This window comes from Myotis davidii, unplaced genomic scaffold (genome assembly GCF_000327345.1).
Source record: "Myotis davidii unplaced genomic scaffold, ASM32734v1 scaffold235, whole genome shotgun sequence".
NCBI classification, from domain to species: Eukaryota; Metazoa; Chordata; class Mammalia; order Chiroptera; family Vespertilionidae; genus Myotis; species Myotis davidii.
In genome coordinates, this window is record NW_006287462.1 from 3,112,821 (window position 1) to 3,126,923 (window position 14,103).

The following is a 14,103-nucleotide window of genomic DNA, read 5'->3' on the forward strand; positions in this document are numbered from 1 at the left end:
GTAACAGATATTGGCCTGCTCAGTCTCAAGCAGCTTCCTCCAGCCCGAAGTTCATCTTAGTTAAACACAAGATAGTGTCTGGCTGGCACTTACCACGTGACTCGCCGTCACAGGCTGGGGCTTGGAAGGAGGTTGAGAGAAGGTTGAACTCAGCCTTTCCCAGGAAACTGCTTTTATACTGAGATACGTGACCAGAAGCTCAAAAAGGTATTGTATGTAACTTATGTCCTAAAGAAACATTGGCTTGGATTAGTAGATGGTTGGCTGTAATGCTCACATTATACTTCCTATACGGGAGAGATGACCCTTGCTGAGTTCAAAATGAGACCAACCTAGGAGATTGTATGTTAACGCTGGATTCTGCCCAAGTGAGTGATGAGCATGTGACAAGCATAGATTTTATGAGAAACTATTGAGGAGTGGTTGAACAAAGTAAGGATGTTCAGTGCATGCATACACACACACACACACACACACACACTCATAATCCTTGCCCAATATTTTAAATGCTGTTGGGTTGAAGAAGAAGGGATTGGGAGCCTTGCTGGGGTCAAGCTATCAATTCTAGCGTGCATTAAAGAAAGGAAGTGGCTCTGTTCAGCTGGTAGTAAAAACATATGGATGTGTAAGTTAAGCTATTCAAGACTAGACGTGTGCGTGTGTGTGTGTGTGTGTGCGCACGCGCGTGCAAAACTTAACAATGACTTGCCCTTCAAGGGTACATTCATTTTGATGTGTAAATTGAACCTGTTATCATTTCCTGTTATCTGAGGTGGCCACGGTCATGATGGCTGGTAATGGTGCAGTATATATGTAGAGTGACTCCCAAATTAGTATGACACATGCTGTAAATTAGAATTCTTTTTAAAATTATTACTTAATAGGGGTGTGGGGGTGCAGTTCTCACCAAGTTGAGGTAGACATGTTTATTGCTTTGAATGCTTCTGCTCATTACGTCCCTGGTTTTTCATTTCCTATGAGCATCCTGAATGGTCTGGGTTAAGGAGAGAAGACAGAAGCTGGATCTTCAGGCTCTTAGACCATATCTCTTTCACACTGAATGCATTTGATATTTCTTCCTTCTCTCAAGACTTAGTGTATTCGCATTCTCCAGAGACATAGAACCAGTATTCCCCTGCCCCAGCTCAGGCCTCTGGGACTATCACGGGAGTCCATAACTGTCTCACTTCAATCCTCCACAGCAGCCGCCAGGGCCATCCTTCCAAAACAAAGATCTGATCATGTGGCTGCCCCACCTTTTAAAAGCCTTCCATGGCACTCACTGGCACCTGAACTGGTTCTTCTTAATTCAGCCCTGCCCAAGCCTTATCTATTATCATTAATTGAGCATGTACTGTATGCTCAGCACTATTCTAAGCACTTGAGGGTATTAATTAGTTAAATTCTCAACCCTGTAAGGCATGTAACTATTGTCATTCTCTTTATGCAGATGGAAATTGAGGCACAGACAGGTTCAGTAACTTGCCCAAGTGGATGAAAATGGGACACATACTAAACCTAACAAGCTCAGGGGAGGCCTATGTGGTGGCCTTGCTAACTCAGTAACCACATAGGATGGTCTGAAATTACAACTTTTTAACTAAAAGCAGATTATGGTGGGTAGTCATGTCCTAGGCTAGAGTCCCCCCTGACAAAAGTCAATCTTTACCTTAATTGAGCCTGCCTATTGTCTTTTTGCGCCTATTATAACAGAATGTCAAAGAAATCTCCCTTTCTCTGGACCCCTCAAAGCACAGGTACCTCAACAGCAGAAACCACAAATCCCCTCGTTGTTATTGCTATCATGTTACTTGTTGACACGTAACTATCTTGTACCCATCTGTGTAAGAGAAGGATGAGCCTATCTGCTTTACTCATTTCTTAATCTCAGAAATTCCCCAGCTTTGCTTTCTCCCACCTCCCTAATCTATCACCAAAGGATTTCATGTGACCCACTTATTGTCTTCTCTTTTGCTTATAATGTATAAAATAAGGTGCAAACTGACATTTTTCTGGAGCATTTACTCAATCATCTGAGATTATGCTTCCTGCAAATTGTCATCAGTTTGGCTCAAATAAACTCACAAAAATTATCTACAGGTTTGAATGTTTCCTATGTTGCCAGTCACAAAGATAAGAAGTAGAAGAGTCAGGTTCAAATTCAGGCGGTCTAAATTCAGAGCCTGCTCTCTTAACGATTAAACAGATTTTTCTGTTGAGTGACCGCCAGGTTAGTTTGGTGCCTCCTCTCAAAATCCAAACCACATCTGCTTGCCTTTGCTCATACACGGGGTATCTTCTGAGATGCCCTCCCCACTATCCCAGACCCCACTCAACCATTTCTTAAGAAGAAAAATACTATTAATTCTTCAATAATTGCACAGCCAGAACTCTCCAAATAGTGAGGAGGGGGAAAATTTGTTGATTTCCATAAATGAAGCTTGATAGATTTTTTAAATGTCAGGTATATTGAGGTATAATTTACATAAGGTAAAATAATCTTTTTAGTACACCTTCTAATTAATTTAATAAGCACATACACTCATGTACTCACCACATTCAAAACCTAGGACAATTTTATCCTCCCTAAAATTCATGGCTCTTTGTAGTCAATCCCCACCTCCAGGCCTGTTTTTCTTGCCTGAACTTTTGCCTTTTTCAGAATAGATGTAGCCTTTTGAGTATGGCTTTCTATCACTTGGCATTATGTATTCATCCATGTTATATGTATCAGTAGTTTGTTCCTCTTAATCATTCAAGAGCTACAATATGCTTGTACATTCTCCAGTTGAAGGACATCTGGATTTTTTCCAGCCTGAGACCACTATGAATAGAGCTGCTACAAATATTCACATACAGGTTTTCGTGTTAACATAAATTTTCATTTCTCTTGGACAACTGCTTAAAAATGCAATTGCTGGAGTGTGTGGTGAGTGCATGTTAGTGCTAAAGCCAACTGCCAAGCAGTTTTTCAGTCACTGTCCCATTTTGCATTTCCACCAGCAGCAAGGTATGAGCATTCCCAGGTACTCCACAACCTCACCAGCACTTGGTACTGTCCAGCGTTTTGTTTTGTTTATTCCATCCTAATAAGTGGAGCAGTACCTCATTGTGGTTTAATTTGTATTTCCCTCATGACTTACGATGGGCATCTTTTCATGTGCTTTGTTTGCTATCCATATATCTTCTTTGGTGGAGTGTCTGGTCAAGTCTCTTGCCCATTTTTTTAAAAAATATATTTTATTGATGTTTTACAGAAAGGAAGGGAGAGGGATAGAGAGTTAGAAACATCAATGAGAGAGAAACATTGATCAGCTGGCTCTTGCACACTCCCTACTGGGGATGTGCGCGCAACCAAGGTACATGCCCTTGACTGGAATCGAACCTGGGACCCTTGAGTCCACAGGCTGATGCTCTATCCACTGAGCCAACCCGGTTAGGCTTTTTTTTGTTAGGTTGTTTGTTTTCATATTACTGAGTTTTGAGAAGTCTCCATATATTCTAGATGTAGGTCCTCTTTTGCTAATATTTTCTCCCCAATTGAAGTTTGTCTTTTCATTCTCTTAACAGTAACTTTTAAACAGCAGATGTTTTTAATTTTGATGAAACTCAATTTATCATTTTTTAATGGATCATGCTTTTTGTGTTCTATCTAAAAAATCTTTACCTAATCCAAGATCATCAAGATTTTCCCCTGTTTCTTCTAGTTTTATAGTTTTAGGTTTTGCACTTGGACTTGCTGTCTGTCCCTGTTCCACATTAAATAAATGTAAGCAAAAGCATTGCTTCTCCTTCTCACCACCAAGCACAGTGGTGAGCGAATGTGGGGTGGAAGCCTGTAGTCAATGCTGGCCCAGCACTAACCACAGAGAGACAGCATCCTCTTCCCCTTCCAACTAGACAGTTGGGAGAAGATTATGAAAAAGAGGGAGCAGAAAAAAAGAGGCCTTTTATATCTAAGTATCAAGTCCCAGGCTCATCTCTGAGTGGCCCAAGCATTAAAACTGGCCAGAGTCAACACAGCCATGGCTTTGAGAACTGAGCTGCAGTGTGGAATACCACCCAGGTTTCAGACTGGCCTCTCGGCCATGCACAGCAGGGCCATCCAGAACAGCACTGCAAAGGTTCAAAAGGTAAATTAACATGCAAACCACAGCCCACAAAAGTGGGCCAGGATGTGCGTTCTAAATCTAAATGGGTTGACTGCCTGCTAAAATAGAAGACTTAAAGAGGAACCGAAGTCTCATTACATACCACACAGAATTTCTAAGACAGAACCCAAAATTATTTGGCATAGCAAGGACCAGGAAAATCTCATCTTGCATGAGAAAATAAAGCAACGGATATTAATGCCCAAAGACAGAAGTGTTGGAACTATCTGGTGAAGATTTTAAAGGAACTATCATAAACATTCTAAAAGCAATTATGAACACTCTTGAAACAAATGGGAAACTAGAATATCTCAGCAAAGAAATAAAAGACATTAAAAAAAGAATCAAATGGCAATTTAGAATTGAAAAATACAATACCCAAAATAAAAATACTCACTGAATGGATCAATAGCAAAGTGAAGATTACAGAGGAAGGAGTCAGTAAACTTGAAGATAAATCAATACAAATTATCCAGTCTGAGCAACAGAGAGAAAATAGATTGAAAAAAAATGAACACAGCCTCAGGGGCTTGTGGGAAAATAACAAAAGATCTAACACTCATGCCACTGAAGTCCTAAAAATGTGAAAAAAATGCAGATCTTAGGAAATATTTGAATAAATAATGTCTGAAAACTCTCCTAATTTGTTGAAAGACAAAACAAACAAACAAAACCTTACAGACTCAAGTAGCTGACTGAATCCCAAAAATGATGAACTGAAAGAAATCCCCACCAAGACACAACATAATCAAACTGCTGAAAATGAAAGACAAAGAAAAAGAATGTAGAATTAAACATAACATACATAAAGCATGATACTGAATTTTTACATTGCAACTCTATGGATATTAAATACTAGAATTATAAATGGTTTAATTTTTATGTAAATATGTAATGATAGTTTATACTTTATATAATATTAACTAGAGGCCTGGTGCATGAAAATTCATGCACTGGAAGGGGGGTCCCTCAACCCAGCCTCCCCCCTCTCACAGTCCAGGAGCCCTCAGGAGGCGACCCGGCGATCAGGGGAAGGTGACGCCCCTCTGCTACTGCCACTGCTAACAGTACAAGCTTCAGCCGGCCCTGGTTACCTGAGCCTCAGGTGGCCCTGGGCAGCTGGGCACCCAACATCTGAGGCTTGCCTGTGCCTCAGGAGTTGGCTGGGCAGCTTCCATCCAAGGCTTGCCTGCACCTTGGGCTGGCCCTGGGTGGCTAGGGGGCTGAGGGGACTGGGCGCCACCATCTTTGAAGGTGTGCAGTCAATTAGCATATTCCCTCCTTATTGGCCGTGGGCACCACCATCTTTGTGACTGTGTGAGGGTCAATTAGCATATTTTCTCTTTATTAGATAGGATTATAGATAATATTTCATATTTTATAAAATCACTTAATCTCCAAAAATTAAACTTCTCAGCTTCTCCTTCTGCCCAATCCTATTTCTCTAACTCATGCAAGACTCATTCTATATTACAGGTATTTTTCCTCATTAAACCACCTGTATGCAAATCTCTGTCTTGGAGTGTATTTCCAGGGAGCCTGACCTAGACATGTGCCAAATGGCATAGTGGCAAAAAAGCGTTGTCCTCCTCTTTCAGATGGTGATGTGGTAAAACAAGCAAATGGTGAGCCTGCTTGGAGATATGTTAAATGTACTCTCATTTTATAGCTTAATCTAAGTAGCTTTGATTTTTAAAAAATATATCTCTATTTCAGAGAGGAAGGGAGAGATCAGGATGAGAGAGAATTGATCAGCTCCCTCCTGCATTCCCCCGACTGGGGATCAAGCCTGCAAACCAGGCGTGTGCCCTGACAGAAAACCTACTGTGACCTCCTGCTTCTCCATGCTCAATCACAGAGCCACCGCTAGCGGGCATGATTTTTAATCGTAGATATTTTAAATACATAATATGGTCTTAATTTGTATTCTTGCCCCTGGTGCCACAAATGTTTGGAGTGGGCCTGCTGCTTGCTCTTCCCTCTTTATTTCCATTGTACTCTCTAGTTTCTGTTTTATGGGAACACTATTGGTTTCGTAAGATGATCTTGTATCTGGCAAACAGGTTGAACAACTTTAATTAGTTCTATTACTTTGCCTGACGATGCTATTGAGTTGTGTGTGTTTTTAATGAGGATAATTATAATTCCTGCAATAATGACTATTTGATTTTTCCCTTCAATCTTCATGTTTCTTATGCTTTGTTCCTGCCTGATGGTGTGGGTAAATTCTGCAGCATCATGTTTAGCATTAGTGGTATGCTTGCCTTAGTATGATCTTCCTGAAGATGTATCCAAAATTTCTTTAATAAGTATGAATTCTGTTATAGAATTTTTGGTATACTAACCTTTTTTTGGTAAAAAGAGGTTTCTTTCTTTTTTCTAGTTTCCGAGTGTTTTTATTGTAAATAGGTGGTAAACCTTAACAAACATTCTTTATCTACTCAGATAGTCTGGTTTTTCTTCTTTAGACCATTAATATGGTAAATGACAGTGATAGGTTTTTAAAATGTGGAACCATCTCTTTATATCTTGGGCAGGGATATATAACTTTGTATATGTTAATGAAATGTAAAATTTATTTAGCTGATGTTGTATTTAGTATTTTGCATTTATGACAATAAGTGAAATGAGTTTATAATTGCCTGAGCAAGGTTTCGCTAGCTTCCTACCATGTGTGGAAATACATGAAGATCAACCAAATGTGAACAGGCAAAGGCTATTTTTTCAGAGCCTCCCATAGCAAAAAAGTCAGCTACCATCACTTGGGTTTTGGCAGAGATTCAAAGGCAGGCCGAGGAGAGAAAAAGCTTTATACTGGAAAAAAAGGAAAAGCTTCAAGTGTGCCCCCAATTGGAGGCTGTTGGCATTGGGGAGGTGTAGGTGGGCTAACTAGACACAGGGCATCCTGTAAGATTGGTTAGGGGTATGCATTTGGCTTGGTCCTAAGTTGGACCCACATTGGTCCTAGATTGGACTTCAAGACTGGTTGGTCCTAAGTTGGAAATGGGAACAAAATTATGGAAGTTGTCAGTTATTAATCAAGTCCCAGCTATTTGGGCCCAGTGTTTTAAGTTTATTTGTATAAAGATATTGTATTTGTGACTGTTAAATAGCTATAAAAGAAAAAAGTGCATGAAAGTAAGTCGTGTGACTTCCACTTCCATGTACGATGGAACAGCCTACAGCAGAAGATAGGATCTTTTTTTTTTTTTTCATTTTTAAAAAAGCTTCAGAGGGCTGAATGAAGCAATGGGGTTAGAAGGGATCTGAATCTGGAGAAGGGAGCAACACGGAGAGCTCAGCCGCTCATTGGAGGACACTTCCCCAGGGACTCCTCATCCTGCAAACTGCAGAGAAACAGGCACTTCCTCAGAGGACCTACCTGAAGCACACTCCTCCTCTATTCTCTGTCACAACTATCTTCATGGCATGTCTCATTACATTTGTAATTAAATGTTGATTTAATTGTGTTTTTTTTTAACCTGTCTCTACCTTTAGAGAATAAACTTCTTGCAGGCAGAAGAGTTTAACTGTTCATTTTTATACTTTCACTTCCATCACCACGCCGGGTACACAGTAGTGTTGAACTGAATTTGTTGAATTGAATTGAAACAGTGATTGCTTTCTGGCTCTTCCAGGCTTCCTGGATTCCAGAGGCACCTTCCCCTCCACTCCCCTCCAGGCCCTAGAACTGCATTCTCTGAATCCCAATCTAATACCTCTAGGACTTGGAAGTGGGCAGGGTTGAGAGCCTTATCTTCAACCCTCTAAACTTCCAGGCCACACCCAAGCCAACACCCTAGAGCCCTAAGCCCTTCTCTGCCTAACCACTGAAAGTCCTGAGGCTCTAACAAAAAATAAATAAATCTGAGAACTACTCTGAGATCCAGTTTCTGTTTAACTCAACTCATTTTGCAATCTCCCCAAAGCGCTGAAGGCTTCTCAAGTCCACCTGCTCTCAAACACCTTCCTCAAAAATCTAAAACCAGAGTTGGCCCTTTGCCTGACCTCTGGGCCTGACTGCCCCCATTCTCACTAGGCCCTGGGCTTCTACCCCATCTAGGGGTTCTACAAAGTCCCTACCCTAAGGGATCCTATCCCTCACAACTGAAGGAAAAAAACTACATGATACCTACTTAAGTCCTCAGTTTCGAGGTACATTAGAAATACGTTTGAAAACTGTTTGAAAAAATAATGACAAAATTGTTCTAACCTGGTAAAGGAAATAAACATACAAATCCAGCAAGCACAGAGTCCCAAATAAGATGAACCCAAAGAGGCCCACACCAAGACACATCATAATTAGAATGTCAAAAGTTAAAGACAAAGACGGAATATTAAAAGCAGCAAGAGAAAAGCAGTTAGTTACCTACAAAGGAGCTCCCATAAGACTGTCAGCTGGTTTCTCAATAGAAACTTTGCAAATCAGAAGGGAGTGGCAAGAAATATTCAGCGATGAAAAGCAAGGACCTACAACCAAGCAAGGACCTACTCTACCTAGCAAAGCAATCATTTAAAATCAAAGAACAGATAAAGGGCTTGGCCAGTGTGGCTCAGTGGTTGAGCACTGACCCACAAACAAGAGGTCCTGGCCAGGACATATGCCCGGGTTGTGGACTCAATCTCCAGTAGGGGGCATGCAGGAGGCAGCTGATTAATGTTACTGTCTCATTGATGTTTCCATCTCTCTATCCCTCTCCCTTCCTCTCTCTCTAAAATTGATTTTTTAAAAATTTAAAAAAGAAAGAATAGATAAAGAACTTCCCAGACAAGAAAAAACTAAAGGTGTTCATCACCACCAAACCAATATTATATGAAATGTTAAAGGATCTTCTTTAAGAAGATATACGTTTATAAGTATTTATCATAAAATGGCAATAAATACTTATCTATCAACAATTGAGTCTAAAAAAAAAAAAAACTAATGAACAGAACAGAAACAGACTCATAGATTCAAAGAACATTTTGACAGTTGCCAGATGGGAGGGAGGTTGAGGGTATGGATGAAAAAGGTACTAGTAAAGGGATTAAGAAGTACAAATTGGTTGTTACAGAATGGTCATGGGATGTAAAGTACAGCATAAGCCAGTGATGGTGAACCTTTTGAGCTCGGCATGCGTGTCACCTCTGACACGTGTGTCATAGGTTCGCCATCACTGGCATAGGTAGTATAATCAATAATATTCTAATAACTATATATGGTGTTATATGGGTACTAGATTTACCATGATGATCATTTAGTAAGTTATATAATGTCTAATCACTGAGGTGTACACCTGAAACTAATATAATATTGTAAGTGAACTGTATTTGAAAAACTGCCGGAAACCAATTCCAGCATGACAGCTGAAGGCATTTCCCCAAACCTGAAAAGGGATGATTGCTTGGCTTCCAGACCGCTCAGGGCATCTTAATCTACACATTATTGCCTCCTACTGGTCAAGCACCTGAACAGCTGTAGGCTAGTTCTCCCCAATCTGACAATGAACTCTGTATATGAAACCCTGACCCTCTGAAGTGTCTCTGCCTCGCCTCAGGACAAATTGTGTTAATAAAAAGCATGGGGTCCTGAGATGAGGAGATCTTAGTTTCCTTTAACCTAGGCTTCTCTGACTCCTAAATACCTTTCAAAATTATATGTCGTCTCTGGACTCCTATTTAATCTACAAACAGCCTTCTCCAGATTTCCTGAACCCTTCTTAATGCTGGAACAAGAACCCCAGCAAAAAATAAAGAAATAAATAAATAGCTGGCAAAAAAAAGAGAGAGAGAAATATATTTGAAAATGTGGCTTGATGTCCTCAAAACTTTGTTCCTGTGCATTTTAAGTCCCCCTTTCTTTTCCTTTCCAAGTATAAAAACCCACTACTGAAGCCAAGGAAACTGAGTTCTAGTCCCAGTCCTCCTGCTGTGTGATCTTGGACACCTGTTTTCTGATAAGACCCTGACTCACTGGCTTTGGGTTTGAGTCCTAGTAGGGAATTTTGTTTCCCTTGAGTACCCAGAGACAGTCAGGTTCACAGAAACCGGCGCATGAAGCCCATACTTACGTGAGACTAGAGCAGTGGTTCTCAACCTTCTGGCCCTTTAAATACAGTTCCTCATGTTGTGACCCAACCATAAAATTATTTTCATTGCTACTTCATAACTGTAATGTTGCTACTGTTATGAATCATAATGTAAATATCTGATATGCAGGATGGTCTTAGGCGACCCCTGTGAAAGGGTCGTTCGACCGCCAAAGGGGTCGCGACCCACAGGTTGAGAACTGCTGGACTAGAGTATAAAGTCCATGCCACCTAATTCAATTGCAATGAGAGGCATGCCTATGAAAGGGCGAGGACTACGCCCTCCATCTTACCCTGGGTCCTCCATTTTGGGGCAGAGCCATGTGCTCGGCAAGGCTTCTTCCCGGAAGCCCAAGCCTCTGCTAGCCACACCCAGGATTTCTCTAAACTAACCAATGACAATCAAGGGAAGTACATGCCATCAATATGACCACATCCTGTGTAACGAGACACCGACTTGCGCCTGGCCAATTGGCAGGGCCCACAATCCCCTCTCCTCCCCTTACTCCACCCCCCTATAAAACTCCTCTTCACACTGGGCTAGCTCTCTCTCGGCCACCTGCTGCTGTGTCAGTAAGGAGAGTAGGGGAGCCAGACCCGGGTTTGAATAAAAGACTCTTTGCTTTTGCATTAGACTCGCTGGCTCCCTCGTAGGCTCTTGGGGATCTTGAAATCTGGGCATAACACCTAAATTGGGTTCTGCCCACCAAGGATCGAGCGGCCATAGAACCGAGACCACTCATGAGAAGGCTGTTTTCGTGCCTGTAGAAGAACTATTGCTATGTGGTAAGGGCAGGGGCCTAGCTCCAGATCACCCTTCCTTCCTCCTAACTAGCTGTATGAGATGATCCACTTAGAAAAAATGACTTAACCTCTCAGGGCCTCAAATTTTGAAGTTGTTGTGGGGATAGTACATCTGTGCCATGGGTGTCGAGTGCTTAGAACAACCTCCGGCACAAAGGAAGCGTCTCTGTGAGTATTAAAGTGACAAAATTCCCAAGTATGGAGAGTCCAAAAAAACTTCCTCTGGCCCAGGCAGCTCACACTCTGATTAGAACTGGGCTCTCCTGGGAGCCAGATAAACACTAAGGGAGTGGGCTCAAATGCCCCTTTTCCAGGACTGCATGCTGGCCACACAATTTTACTGTCACATCAAGGCTTTGAACACTCAGATGAACTCAACTGATTAGGCGACACCTTTCTTTGTTTACATTTATACTTTGATTATACTTTGAGGCACCTGGGGCAGGGGCTGGGGTTTGTTTTATCTTAAGTCCGCACTGTTTAGCATAGTGCCTGTAGGGTATTCCATAAATGTTTAGTAAATGCAGGGGTTTCATTTGTGTTCCAAGTTGCCTTAGGCAGCAATCTGCAGCACATTTTGTGGGTGGGTTACACCTGCAGATAGCCCATCTCATCAACTACTTTCTGCCAAGTTTCTCAGTGACTGACATTTCCCTGACCTCTTTCTAGAATCTGGAAGCAATTTTCCAAAGCCCACTGCTTAGAGAAGGCCCTTGCCCAGAGGGGTGTGTACTCTGGCATGTGGGGGAGGGGGTGTCTTTCCTCTCCTCAAACCCTAATCAAATCCTAGTTTTTCAAGGGTAAATGAATTACTGATAAATGTCTCTTCCTTCTTTCTTTTCTTTTTATTTAACAGCCTACTTCAAACCTCAACCCAGAAATGGGAAGTTTAAGCAAAACAGGGTGGATGTCTTTAATTGAGGCCCTGAAAAGAGGTAAAGAAGTTCAAGAAATTGTCCCAATGGAGGCACAAGCAGAGAGAGTCATTAGGCTTGTAAAGGTGCTCAATCCCAGCTCAGGGGCTCTTCTTTGTTGGCAGATTGGCCTGTGGGCCAGTGAGCTCCTGATGGGGACCAACATCATCTGCTCCATGGATCCGGGACCAGCCCCGTGGCCAGTTGGAAGAGCTCTAAGGTGCTTATGAACTGAGTTAAGTTGGAACTTCCAATGAATGAAATAAAGTCACAAAAGCTTGGCTCATAGAAAGGTGCTCAAGCAATGTTTCTTCAAATGAAGCTGGTAAATGAAAGGCAGTAAGGCACAATGATTTGGGGCCCGGAATTTGGGATTCAGAGTTCGGTAATCCTGCGATCAAATGCCAGCTTTGCTTGCTTCCTTCAGAGTGCCCGAAGCCTCTCCTCTGCGGGACCTACTCCACAGGATTGTTATGAGAACGGCACGAAGTCCTGCATGTGAAGTCTGCGTTGGAACTGCTAGCATGCACTCAACATTACGTTGGGCCAGAGAGCATTCTGGGGCTTTCTCAATCAATCCTCCTACAACCTGAAGAGGAAGGTGCGTTTTTCTTTTTGGTTTTTCGTTTGTTTGTTTTACAGCTTACACATACCATGCTTTATTTACTTGATTGAAAGCCCTGGTACATAAAATGTTTTGCGTAGTTGATCGCAGCTTTGTTTACACTGACTTCAATGGGCTCAAGACTCTGCTCAATTACTGCTGTTGCCAATTGGTTTCTTTTCTTTCAGGACCAACGTGGGTACTTTCATATAAAATCTGATTTTTAATTCCTTATTTGGTCATTCTTTCCTGGATTCTTAGCTTTGCATACTTATACCTACGTGGAACCAGCATCCTAAAGTCACTAAAATAAACCCCCCTACTCTGACACCACATGATCTATTTCTACCTTCCTCTTCAGGGCTCCTGCTCCTTGGTCGTGGGGTCAAGTGGGTACCTCCAGCCCTGCCCTCAAGAAGGTGCTTCTAGCCACCCCACTTACCGATGAAGACGTTGAAGGACAGAGAATTAAGTAGTCACCCAAGTTCACACAGCTTGTGAGAGGTGGTGCCGGGACTCACACAGCCCGTGGTCTTTTTTTTTTTTTTTAAATATATTTTATTGATTTTTACAGAGAGGAAGGGAGAGGGATGGAGAGTTAGAAACATCAATGAGAGAGAAACATCGATCAGCTGACTCCTACACACACCCCACTGGGGATGTGCCTGCAACCTAGGTACATGCCCTTGACTAGAATCGAACCTGGGACCCTTGAGTCCACAGGCCGACGCTCTATCCACTGAGCCAAACCGGTTAGGGCCAGCCCGTGGTCTTGATGATTAAGGGGGAGCTGTGGAGAGCCACATGTGCTACTAAGTACTCGGTAAAGGCATGCTATTGTTATTGCTATTGCTACTCTTATTGTCGTGTCTGAGGAGGAGAGAGCCTGAGTCCCCACAGCTGCTCCACCACAGAGCACATCCCACAGGTGGCCTCAGCATTCAGACCTGGGCCACCATGGCTTCTTTCTCGGCTGCCTTCTCCAAGGCCTACCCTGGGCAGCCACACCCAGTGTTCTCACCACACCCTGGAGCTCTTGCCACCCAGAAGTTCTGGCCACACCCTGCCTGCTCCCGGAAGGTAAACAGGGTCACAGGAGAAGGGCTGCATTGTTGCGCCTGCGGTCTTGGCCCCGGAGGCCAAGTGCTTTGGCTTATAAATGCCACAATTCAATAAACAGCAAAAGTCAGAATTGAGGCCCTCTTGAACTCCAGCTGACCTCAGCTCCACGCCAGTTCATCCCGAGGATAAATGCCCAGTGACCTGATCCCAGGAGAGGAAACTTCCGCGTGGCATCTAGTGAACTACCTTGAAGGAGGGAGTTTTTATTTGTATGGGGTGAGTGGAGGGGGGCATCCTGTTCTCCAGGGGGAGACAGAAGTTGGCCAGTGTCACCCAGAGTGGAGTAACCGGCCCTGGTACGAATAACGATTGCAATAGTGAGAGAGTGGAGGATTCCTCTCCACAGAGAGCTGGCCAAGCCCCCCTGAGTGCCAAGCACTGTGTTTAAAGCTGTACATGAGTTAACTCACTCTCTGTGCTCCATGACCTTAGGAGGGGCC